General features: G+C 45.6%; 1 protein-coding gene across 1 annotated transcript in view; it reads left to right on the top strand.

Moving 5' to 3' along the window:
* LOC311240470 (neurabin-2-like) overlaps positions 1-11715 on the top strand; it is a 74440-nt gene that overhangs the window by 16132 nt on the left and 46593 nt on the right. The window lies entirely within an intron of this gene.

Raw genomic sequence — 11715 nt, 5'->3', positions numbered from 1 at the left:
GAGATGAAAGGTGGATTGTGACTGGGAGGTTATCAGTCTGTAGTGGTGGGGCGGGGCTAGAGAGAAGGGGCGTGGCTAGAGAGATAACACGTTTCATCACAATACCATTTTATATAGATTATTTGGACAACAATATGATATTTGTTGATATCACAAAGTGTGCCATGATGCAAATTTGATTCAATTCAATTCAGGGGCCTGCGGTTTATATGAGACAATATTATGCCAGTTACATTTATATCAACTCACAAAATATATCAATTAATTTATATAATTTATGTCAACCCACCGGTCGGTGTCAATCATTCTACGTTCATTAAATCACGTTTAATCTCATCTTTAACTTGATTGTACAGACTCGCAAGTTTCACTGACATGTTATCTCAATGGGATTGCATATTTCAGCTCTGAATACGTCTCCTTCTTGTTCTCTCTCCATCTTTCTCTCCCTCTCTCCATCTCTCTCCATTTCTCTTTCTCCATCTCTATCTCCACCTCTCTTTCCATCTATCTCTCTCCATCTCTCTCTTCACCTCTCTTTCCATCTATCTCTCATTTCATCTCTCTCCATCACTCTCTCCATCTCTCTCTCTCCACCTCTCTTTCCATCTCTCTCTCCATCTCTCTCCATCTCTCTCCACCTCTCTCCATCTCTCTCTCCATCTGTCTTTCCCTGTCACCCTGTTGCTGTACATTTCCCCTCTCTCTAGCTCTCTCTGTCTAGCTCTGTCTCTCTCTAGCTCTGTCTCTCTGTCTCTGTCTCTCTAGTTCTCTCTATGTCTCTATCTCTATATCTGTCTGTCTGTCTGTCTGTAAAGTGCAGTGTGTGTGTGTGTGTGTGTGTGTAGTAGATGTGCATGTGTGTGTGTTTGACTGTTCTCCTGTTTGCATATAGTTTTGTCTGTGCGTGTGCGTGTGCGTGTGCGTGGGCGTGTGTGTGTGTGTGTGGTGTGGTGTGTGTGTGTGTGTGTGTGTGTGTGTGTGTGTGTGAGTGCGTGCGTGTGTGCTGTGTGTGCGTGCGTGCGTGTGTGTGTGTGTGTGCGTGCACGCGTGCGTGCGTGCGTGCGTGCGTGTGTGTGGTAGCAGGTTGTTTACCGCTCACCAGACTGCTGGTAGTGTGTGGTTGGGGTGGTTGGGGGTCCTTGATAATCCCGCAGGCTCCACTGACACACTGTCCGTTGTGTATATCCTGGGTGGAGGGACGCTCACAGCTGCTGATGTTCTGGGCTGATGTTCACATGACCCTCTGTAGCTCTGTGTCAGGATGCTCACGGTTGTGCCTCTGTAGTAGAAGCCTGTAGGGTTTTGGGTCCCATGCCGAATGTCTCTAGCAGCCTGAAGTGGAAGACGTGGCTGTGCTTCTTCACCACATGGCCGGTCGTGCTCGTCCGGGGGCCTATTCTTTATTCCCAGCGGAAGAGTGCTGCCGAGTGCTTCCGCGTTTTCCCTGATTGGCTGCGACACGCCCCGCGGCAGCCGCAGAGCTTGCGGCATTATGTAGCCGTAATCCCTGATGTTTTTCATTCGACGCTTAGCTCAACTGGTATGCCGCCGTGCTGTGGAGCCTGCGGTGCGGTTGGTCACAAGTTCGAATCACTTCAATTTTTTTTCTCGCTATAAACGTGCATTCTTCCGCTGGTTAAGTTTAGGCATTCTTTCGGAGTTGGTTAAGGTTAGGGTTAAGTTAAGGTTAGGCATTATTTCGGAGTTGGTTAAGGTTATGGTTAAGTTAAGGTTAGGGAGGGTTAAGGTTAGGCATTCTTTCGGAGTTGGTTAAGGTTAGGGTTAAGTTAAGGTTAGGCATTATTTCGGAGTTGGTTAAGGTTAGGGTTAAGTTAAGGTTAGGGAGGGTTAAGGTTAGGCATTATTTCGGAGTGGTTAAGGTTAGGGTTAAGTTAAGGTTAGGGAGGGTTAAGGTTAAGCATTATTTCCGAGTTTGGTTAAGCTTAGGGTTTGTCACAGAGAATGCCTGTCTGTCTTTCTTGACGTGGAGGATGCAGCCTATTTCCGCACTGCCCGCTCTCTCGCGCTGCCGCGGTCACATGGGCGTCATGGCCAATCAGAGAAACGCGACGCACTCTTCCACTGGGAATAAGCTACACGCGTCCCGGGCAGGGGTGCAGTCGTAATATGGGCCAAACGGTATCCTATTATTATGCAAAGTCTAGGCACTTATCACCTAGACTTTGCATAATAATAGGATGCGCGCACTTCGAAGCCCAAACGCCGTTTGACCGCGGTTGCCCAGCACTGCACCACTGGTCCCGGGGTGAGGGACCTGGCATCAAGCCGACAGAAAGTCCAGGATCAGCTGCACAGGTTGGGGTTGAGTCCTAGGTTCCTGCGCTTGGTGTCGAGTCTGATGGCGGGGACTCTGGTGTTGAATACTGAAATATAGTCAATGAACAACATCCTCACATAGGAATGATTTAATAGTGTGATGATTTAATAATGATTTAATAATAATAATAATAATAATAATAATAATAATAATAATAATAATAATAATAATAATAATAATAATAAACTTTATTTGTATAGCACCTTTCATACAGGTTACAAAACATGATAAAGTTCATAGTATACTATGCACCCAGTGGATAGTGGGGCGTATAAATAAAAATAATAAAAGTAAAATAATAGCAAGGGTAAAATGATAGTATTGAGAAATGTAATTACGTCTCTCGTCCTTTGTCACTTCAGAACATGACATTGGCGTCTTTAATTTCTCCTGATGAGAATTTAGACAACAATACCCTCCATACCGGAGCTGACTAGCACCACACAGATCTAAACTCCCTCTCAGGGCCAGCCTCCCTCCCTCAGGGCGAGATTCCCTCACTCCCTCTCTTGGGCGAGCTCCCTGTCAGGGCACAGCTCCAGGCATGGGACCTTTTCAACTCCAATTAAAGGCACTTGGATGGTTATTGTCCATATTGTTGCTGTCTTTGACCCTTCTAACCTCTCTCTCAGGGCCATCCTCCCTCCCTCAGGGTGAGATTCCCTCACTTCCTCTCGTGGGCAAGGCTCCCTGTCAACAATAAAATAAAATAATAAGAGAATAAAACAGAGGAATAAAAATAATAATAAATAAAATAAAGATTTAACTATAGTAAATTAACAACATCCTCACATAGGAATGATTTTAATATAGTCAATTAACCACATCCTCACTTAGGAATTATTTGAATATAGTCAATGAACAACATCCTCACATAGGAATGATTTTACTAGGCGGCTGAGTGGCGCAGTGGACAAGGCGCTCACCACTAACGCAGGATATGCTGGTATCGAGCCCAGCTCTTGGCGTTGCTACCGGCTTGGCCGGTCGTCATACTAACACAATTGGCAGTGTTAGAGAGTGGGAAAGCCTAATCAGTCAGGCTTCAGGACTGGTCACTCCACAGAGACAGCCCTCATTGCGGTCACAGAGGCACTTCACTTAGCAAAAGCGAAAGGCCTCTCCTCTGTCCTGATTCTCCTAGATCTATCTGCAGCCTTCGACACAGTCAACCACCAGATCCTCCTTGCGGCCCTCGCAGGAATGGGAGTGGCTGGCTCTGCGCTGACATGGCTGTCATCATACCTCAATGACCGCTCCTACCAAGTGTCATGGAGAGGGACCCTGTCGGCCACCCGCCCCCTGCGGACGGGTGTCCCCCAGGGCTCGGTTTTAGGACCCCTTCTCTTCTCCCTCTACACTAAATCACTGGGTAACATTATCACGTCTCATGGCTTCTCCTACCATTGTTATGCCGACGATACTCAACTCTTCCTCTCCTTCCCTCCCTCAGATATCCACGTCTCTGAGCGGATCTCGGCCTGTCTGTCCGACATCTCCGCCTGGATGACGTCCAACCACCTCAAACTGAACCTAAGCAAAACAGAATTGCTCCACCTGCCGGCCAAATCCTCCCCCCTAACCGACCTTTCAATCACAGTCGAGAATGCAGCTGTGACTGCGTCCCCGACCGCCAAGAACCTTGGTGTTGTCCTCGACGACCAGTTGAACTTCTCTGCTCACATCGCAGCGACGACCAGAACCTGCCGATTCCTCCTGAGCAACGTCAGAAGGATCCGCCCCTTCCTGACAAAAGAAGCCACCCAACTCCTCGTCCAATCAACAGTCATCTCCCGCCTCGACTACTGCAATGCACTGCTCGCTGGCCTCCCGGCCACTGCCACTAAGCCTCTTCAACTCATTCAGAACGCAGCGGCCCGCCTGATCTCAAACCTACCGAAGTCGGCCCATGTCACCCCACTTCTTAGGGACCTGCACTGGCTCCCCATTGCTGCACGAATCCGCTTCAAGGCCCTCGACCTAGCATACCGTGCGGCAAAGGGAACCGCTCCCGCCTACCTCCGGTCAATGGTCTCTAACTACACACCCTCAAGACCCCTACGCTCTGCATCTTCTGGCCGCCTCAGACCTACTCCTATCCAAGCTCCGGGAGGGTCATCAAAGAGAAGTCGCCTATTCTCAGTCCTTGCCCCACAATGGTGGAATGAACTACCCACCCCAGTTAGGACAGCCGAATCACGTCCAATCTTTCGCCGTCGACTAAAGACGCACTTCTTCAACCATTATCTGAATTAAAAAAAAAACTATAAAAAAAAAAATCTAACCCTAACTAACCGTACTGTCATGCACTTGTCCTAATAAACTAACCTACACTGTAGCACTCAACACTTTGATGAACATTGTTGCTCAGCTGATAGAGTTGTGCCCTTCCTGGTACAGAACTTGTAAGTCGCTTTGGATAAAAGCGTCAGCTAAATGACTAAATCTAAATGTAAATGTAAATGGGTGGGGATTGGACGTTGTGGACAGCGACTCCTACAGATCGGTTGGGTGACGCCGGTGTGGCGGAAACAGGAAGTAGCGGGGGCAGCGTCCCTCCACGCGTTACTCCTCGCCACTGAGAGTTCGAGCTGCTGCGGTGAAAAGATGCGACAGGCTGCCTCCTCGTGTACCGGAGGGGACACGTGATGCAAGGCTTCTGTCCTCACTACGGCCGACCAGTGGGAGGCATAGTCTAGCAACGTTCAAGACAGGGGAGGGAAGAATTGGAAACACGAAATTGGGATGGGAGAAAAAATAAAAAATGGGGAGAAAAAGTGGATCAAAAACAAAAAAGGAATGATTTTAATATAGTCAATGAACAACATCCTCACATAGGAATGATTTTTGCCTTTTTGTGGAGTGTTCTGGTTATTGCGTTGCCCATGGATGTGTTTCGCTGGTAAGCAAATTGGTGAAGGTCTCAGTCCGCTTCAGATTAATATCTGAACATGCTTCTCAAAGTATTTGATTAAGGTTAGGGTTAGATTAAGGTTAGGGTTAAGGTTAGGATAAGGAGCTAATGTTATTCTATGGATTGTCCCCAAAACACATGAAAACATGGTTGTTTTCATACACACCCACACCCACACACCCACATACCCCCATACCCCCCGCCCTGGCCAGGCTGTAAACAAGACTAGCTCTATAAAAAGCTAGAGGAATGTTGCTGGGTGTGTTTTTTCCCCCTCAAACACACACACACACAGATGTAGACCCAGTGACGAAATAAATCCACATGTAGGTGCACGCTCAGACTCCAGAGAGCTGCAACAGGGCTCCAGGCCAGGTTGCATATTATGCAACCATGTTTTGAAAGTGTGTGAGACAAGTAAAAATGTCAGGTGCTGTTGAATAAATGTCCTTTTCAATGCGAGCCGAGGAGGACCAATACATGGCAAAAGAGTCTGCAGGGAACATTGGGTCTGTTCATTTAAAACCGTGATCACGAAGATCTGATCAGAGAAAAATAAAAACCCATTTAGATCATTTTTGCATATCGGTGCCCATGTTCATCAAATGAGAAACTCTTAATTTGTCAATACTAAGCGTGTTATCAATACTTAGTCAGACACCACTATCAACTGAAAGTGTCTGCGTGGACAGCAGTGCTGTATGTACAGCAGAGTTGCAGTATAGAGTAGCTTAAGTTTAACTTTCACTTTTAGAGTAGATTTAACTTCACGTGAAGGAGATCTTTCAGATTTAAACCCCACAGCAGCTCGACTGGAGAGGAGCTCATAGTACCAGTCCAGAGTCAGACCAGCAACTGTATGTTTGTGCAATACGCTAAATAAGGCCGCAGCTACATTGATCCTTCACGTATATGTACGGATACGAAATTGAAGGAAGGTATTACTGTTTATTTTTGAATGAGAAACTAACATCAACTTTGTCCAACAAATGGATACTCGTCATTGAGAATTAATTAAAAACAGACGTAGATGGACAGACACAGTGGATCAATGTAGCCACCACGTAACGTTAAAGATCAAAGTATGCACTCTAGATATTAACCGTCATTTTGTCAAATGTCAGATGTCACTGGTAATACCGGTGAGTTTATGAGTATATGAGTTTATTAATGATGGGAAATTTCATCACCGCGCCGTCAACCGTATTTCATAGCACATTTAAAATCAAATGCAAGCCTATTCCTCGCGATGAAAAGAGACAATAAGAAACAACTGTGTAGCAATGATGACAGAGAGTTTGGAACCCAACTTAGGCACAGAGAGAGAGAGAGTGATTTGCAAACAATCTACAAAGCCCCATTTGGAAATACTACGAGTCATCTGGACTTGTGTGAGTTGCCAGTGCATTGAAGAAGAAGAAGTCTTTATTTGTAGCACACATTGCTACGTTGTCATGCAGCGAACACACACATGCAAGATGAGCGACACACATAGGAACACACATTTTATTTTTGGGTCACCGGAGAAATGTCCTCTCTGCTCTTGACCCATCCCGTTGTCCTTCCCCCAAGGACGCGTCTATGCTTTAAGCAAGTGGCTTGTCCTTCCGCGTTCCCGTTTTGCGCTCTGATTGGCCACGCACGTTTCTGGTCATGTGACATGTGCGCCCAATCGTGGGATGGCAAGATCAGCGCCTATTTCCGGGTCTAACAGCCTGCAAACTACCTAACGCCTAGTTTATCACTGGTTAAGCTTAGGCGACTCTTTCGCAGTTGGTTAAGGTTAGAGTTTGGAATCAGGGCAGGCGTTCTATCGCCCTGCTCTAAGACAAACTCTAACCTTAACCAACTTCGAAAGAGCGCCTAAGCTTAACCGTCCATAAACTTGCCGTCCCACGATTGGCGCACATGTCACATGACCAGAAACGCGCGTGGCCAATCAGAGCGCAAAACGGGAACGTGGAAGGACAAGCCACTTGCTTAAAGTATAGAAGCCCCAAGGACAGCTGGGAGCAGACATGGGCTGTGGCGTGGGGGCCGGCCTCTGGGACCAATCCAAGTGCTCCGGTTCGTCTTCGCCAGGGTTCTGTTCTGCATGTATTTCCATTGGATTTATCTATTTTTTGGGAGGGGAAACCCTTGCGAGCCACGGGGGAGAACATGCAAACTCCACACAGAAAGGCCCGGGTGATACCTCCCACCTGGGTACCTGGCAACACGGCAACCTGGTCCCCAAGCGGGATTCGAACCCAGGACCTTCTTGCTGTGAGGCGATCGTGTTAACCACTACACCACCGTGCCGTTGTGCAGTCTGTCGCACATTCCTGTTCAATGCGAGGACCAATATATGGCAAAAGAGTCTCCAGGGAACATTTCATTTCAACAGGGAACTGGTCATTTAACCGTGATCACGAAGATCTGATCAGAGAAAATGATCCTTTGTGTTCTAGTATAGCTAGTATAACTACTGAGACACTGGAATGCCTGATTGAGAACTGTTTCATATGTCAGCGGAATCATTTCCCTAATCTTCACGGATCAGTGGGCTGAACGAACCTTTTAGTTTTTTGAAAAGCAGTTCCTGGGACTAAAGGTTCTGCATACTTTGGGTGGAAACACGTCTAGAGTCAGACACTCAGACAGTACAGTATGCTTCCCCCAGAGGCTGGGGAAGCTGGGGGAAACTCTGACACATTACACTATTTGCTCTCAGATAATGACACAGAAATATCCTCTTCACTATCCATACTGCTGGTGTGCGTGCATGCGTGTGTGTGTGTGTGTGTGTGTGTGTGTGTGTGTGTGTGTGTGTGTGTGTGTGTGTGTGTGTGTGTGTGTGTGTGTGTGTGTGTGTGTGTGTGTGTGTGTGTGTGTGTGTGTGTGTGTGTGTGTGTGTGTGTGTGTGTGTGTGTGTGTGTGTGTGTGTGTGTGTGTGTGTGTGTGTGTGTGTGTGTGTGTGTGTGTATGTGCGTGCGTGTGTGAGGCTGGTTTGAATCTACAGAGAGGAAGTAGAACAATACCCAGCTAACTTTCCCTCTCTCTGTCTGCCTCTTCTCTTTTTCTGCCTCTCTCTCTCTCTCTCTCTCTCTCTCTCTCTCTCTCTCTCTCAATCTTCAATTAAATTCAAAGTGCTTTATTGGCACGATAATATGCATCTTACCTTAGCAATCACAAAATCTGTAAATATCAATTGTCATTTCAGTTTAACAAAGACATATTTGTAACAAACAAAGAAGAAATGTGGAACAGTTACTCAGTGAGTATTAAATGTCCCATATTTCAGCCAGATTTGGTCGGCTCTCCTGTCCACTGGCTGTCCCTCAACTGATGGCAGCTCCATAAAATGGTGCATTCAGACTTCTCTCCTAGAAGATATTGCAATGAGGATATTATTATGTTAGTGATATTTTCTAATTCTTTGTATTTTTGAGTAATTCTGGGGGAGAATGAGGCTCTAATGTCTTTATATTTGCCACATTGTGACAGGAAGTGCAGCTCTGTCTCCACCGGTCTGTTTCTACTGTCAGGCTGTGGTCAGTGATCATGATCAGTGAGTTTGTACCTAGTTAATGTCTTCCTCAGTTTTGGATCAGTAATAGTGGTCAGATAGTCTGCCACTGTGTACTCTCCAGTTAGACAATCTTGCTTTGTGTTTTTGAGTTAATATCATTTTCTTTTTGTTTTGTGATAATTTCGTTGGGCGATGTTGTCTGAGGGCTCTCTCTCTCTCTCTCTCTCTCTCTCTCTCTCTCTCTCTCTCTCTCTCTCTCTCTCTCTCTCTCTCTCTCTCTCTCTCTCTCTCTCTCTTTTTGACTTGGCCTGCTGGCCTATACACCCTGCTCTAACCTCATACTGACTCTAACCTGCCATCAGGACGGGTTGTAAATATTTCTGGTCCAGGCAGTTTCTACACAAATACACTTCTGATTTGTAACTATACACGGCTATATATATCATATGTATGGTAAATTATTAAAAAGCTGTCAGCCCTTTTCTCCCAGCACCTCCACAGGAAGAACAACGGGTGTATCGCACGTCCGTCCGTCCGTGCGTGTGTGTACGCATATGTGCGTGTCCAGTCACTGTGTTTTTTGTGCTGGACTGAGTCTCTCTTTCAGACATCTTGTGACCTGATAGTCAGCCATGTTGGCTCTGTAGCTGACTGTAGCGTGGAGCTTTTATGACATTATTTAGTATCCAATTGGTGAGGGTGGCCAACCTCACAACCGTAAGGCATCATTAACTGTAGTAAATCTGTTAATGTGCAGCGTCTTTAACTGTAGTAAATAGCTAGAAAAGTTTAATTACATGACAAAATGGGTGTTACTGGGCACTCACGGTGAGAATGCTCATCACGAGCACTGAGCAACTGCCTTTAATGACCCATCCGCATTTAACAGATGTAAGAGCATCCGTGTAGAATCCATTTCGTCAGTTTACTGAGCCTAGTCAGAAAGTGCTCAGCAATGCTCTGAGCGGCTCAGAGTGAATGGAACTGAGCAACCCATTAAGTGCGTTTTATGCTCAAATTGGGTCTATAACAGGACTTTGGAGTTACAAATACTTCTTGTCCGGTCGTGGCAGTTTTTACACTGTTAGTTCAATAGTCTCTTCCTTTATTTATTTCTCTCCCTCTCTCTATCGCTCTCTCTCTCTCTCTCTCTCTCTCTCTCTCTCTCTCTCTCTCTCTCTCTCTCTCTCTCTCTCTCTATATATATATACAGATATTGTAGATTATTAAAAAGCTGTCTTTAACAGATTGTTTTATAGAGCTAAATGGATCAGATTGGGTGTATAACAGATTGTTGTATAGAGCTAGATGAATCAGATTGGGTCTATACTGTAACATATTGTTGTATAGAGCTAGATGAATCAGATTGGGTCTATAACAGATTGTTTTATAGAGCTAGCTAGAATATATTATAACATTGTTTTATAGAGCTAGATGGATCAGATTGAGTCTATACCATATTGTTTTATAGAGCTATCTAGAATAGATTGGGTCTATAACGTTGTTTTATAGAGCTAGCTAGAATAGATTGGGTCTATAACATTGTTTTATAGAGCTCAGCTAGATAGATCAGATTGGGTCTATAACAGTATGACTCAGTAATGCAGTCAATGTGTCTGCCTCTGACTACTCACTGCAGTGTTGGTGTGTTAACACACTTCTCACTCACTGCAGTGTTGGTGTGTTAACACACTTCTCTCTCTCTCTCTCCCTCTCTCTGCCTCTCTCACTCCCTCTTCCTCCTCTCTCTCTCTCTCTCTCTCTCTCTCTCTCTCTCTCTCTCTCTCTCTCTCTCTCTCTCTCTCCCCCCTGCCACACCATTCATATCATCTTCCTTCCTCTTAGAGGAAAAAGGGAACTATTCATATTGTGACTTTAAAATGGCAGTCAAACATATAGGCCAATTCAACAATAGAACATAACAGAATACAATAAGATAGAAGATAATACAATGTGATTATGTGAGCCACATAATAAGAGGCCTACTGAGGTATAACAGATATACTGTATGTAGAAAGATTTATACTGGTATCCTCATGAATAAAGATTAATACGGTATCTCTTCTCGTCTCGTCTCTTCTTTTCTCTTCTTTTCTCTTCTCTTCTATTCTCTTCTCTGCTCTGCTCTCCCATACTCCCCTCAATGGAGAGATAGAGAGAGACAGTTTGTTTTACAGACGGAAGTGTTTGTTTTTAGGTAATTAGGAATTTAGGATGGTTACCCTTAGGCTAGGATTCTCTTCTACCACTGTTTCTCCTCCTCTCCCTCTCTCTCTCTATCTTTCCCTGTGCACACACCGGGCGGGCATACACCCATTCAGTGCATTCTCATGCCCCCGGTGTCACATTGTCATGCTGGTCCCACAACCTCTACCTCTACATGTATTCTTCACGCTCAGACACCCTTAGGCGTGAGTTCTTCACACACTGTGTTTGGCCCTCTCTGTCTATAGTCTCCATGGTTAACTGCACAAGTTTGCCGGGAGTCGAACCCGGGGAGCTACATTGATAGGCGAGTGCATTTACCTCTTTTCCGACAGCCTCACCCAAACCCTAACCCTAACCTTAACCACACTGATACCTTCAGCTAACCATAAGCGTGAACCTAAAACGTATTCAAATCTATACCCTAACCGTTAAGCAAACCTTACAACTAACTTTTAACCCAAAGCATAACTGTAACATGGGGTGGTAGTGTAGTGGTGAAAGCACTCGCCTCCAACTGCAGGGCAGTAGCTGCTGGTTCAAGCCCTGGCCTGGTCGCAGAATAATTTTTTTGTTTTGGGGTTGATGCTGCCTGCTGGTAGCGCACCTTAACTGCACCTTCCTACCTGCGTGTCCTTTTCTTGCACTATAACCATTTCCCGTGACACTATCCTGCAGTGGACCAGGGGCGTGATATCAGATTCAGATTCAGATTCAGATTCAGATTACTTTATTCCTGGCTAT

The sequence above is a fragment of the Notolepis coatsorum genome, assembly GCF_963971535.1.
Source record: "Notolepis coatsorum genome assembly, chromosome: 14".
Lineage (NCBI taxonomy): Eukaryota > Metazoa > Chordata > Actinopteri > Aulopiformes > Paralepididae > Notolepis > Notolepis coatsorum.
The sequence above is the reverse complement of the archived record's forward strand: the minus strand, read 5'-3'. Positions and strand labels throughout refer to the sequence as shown.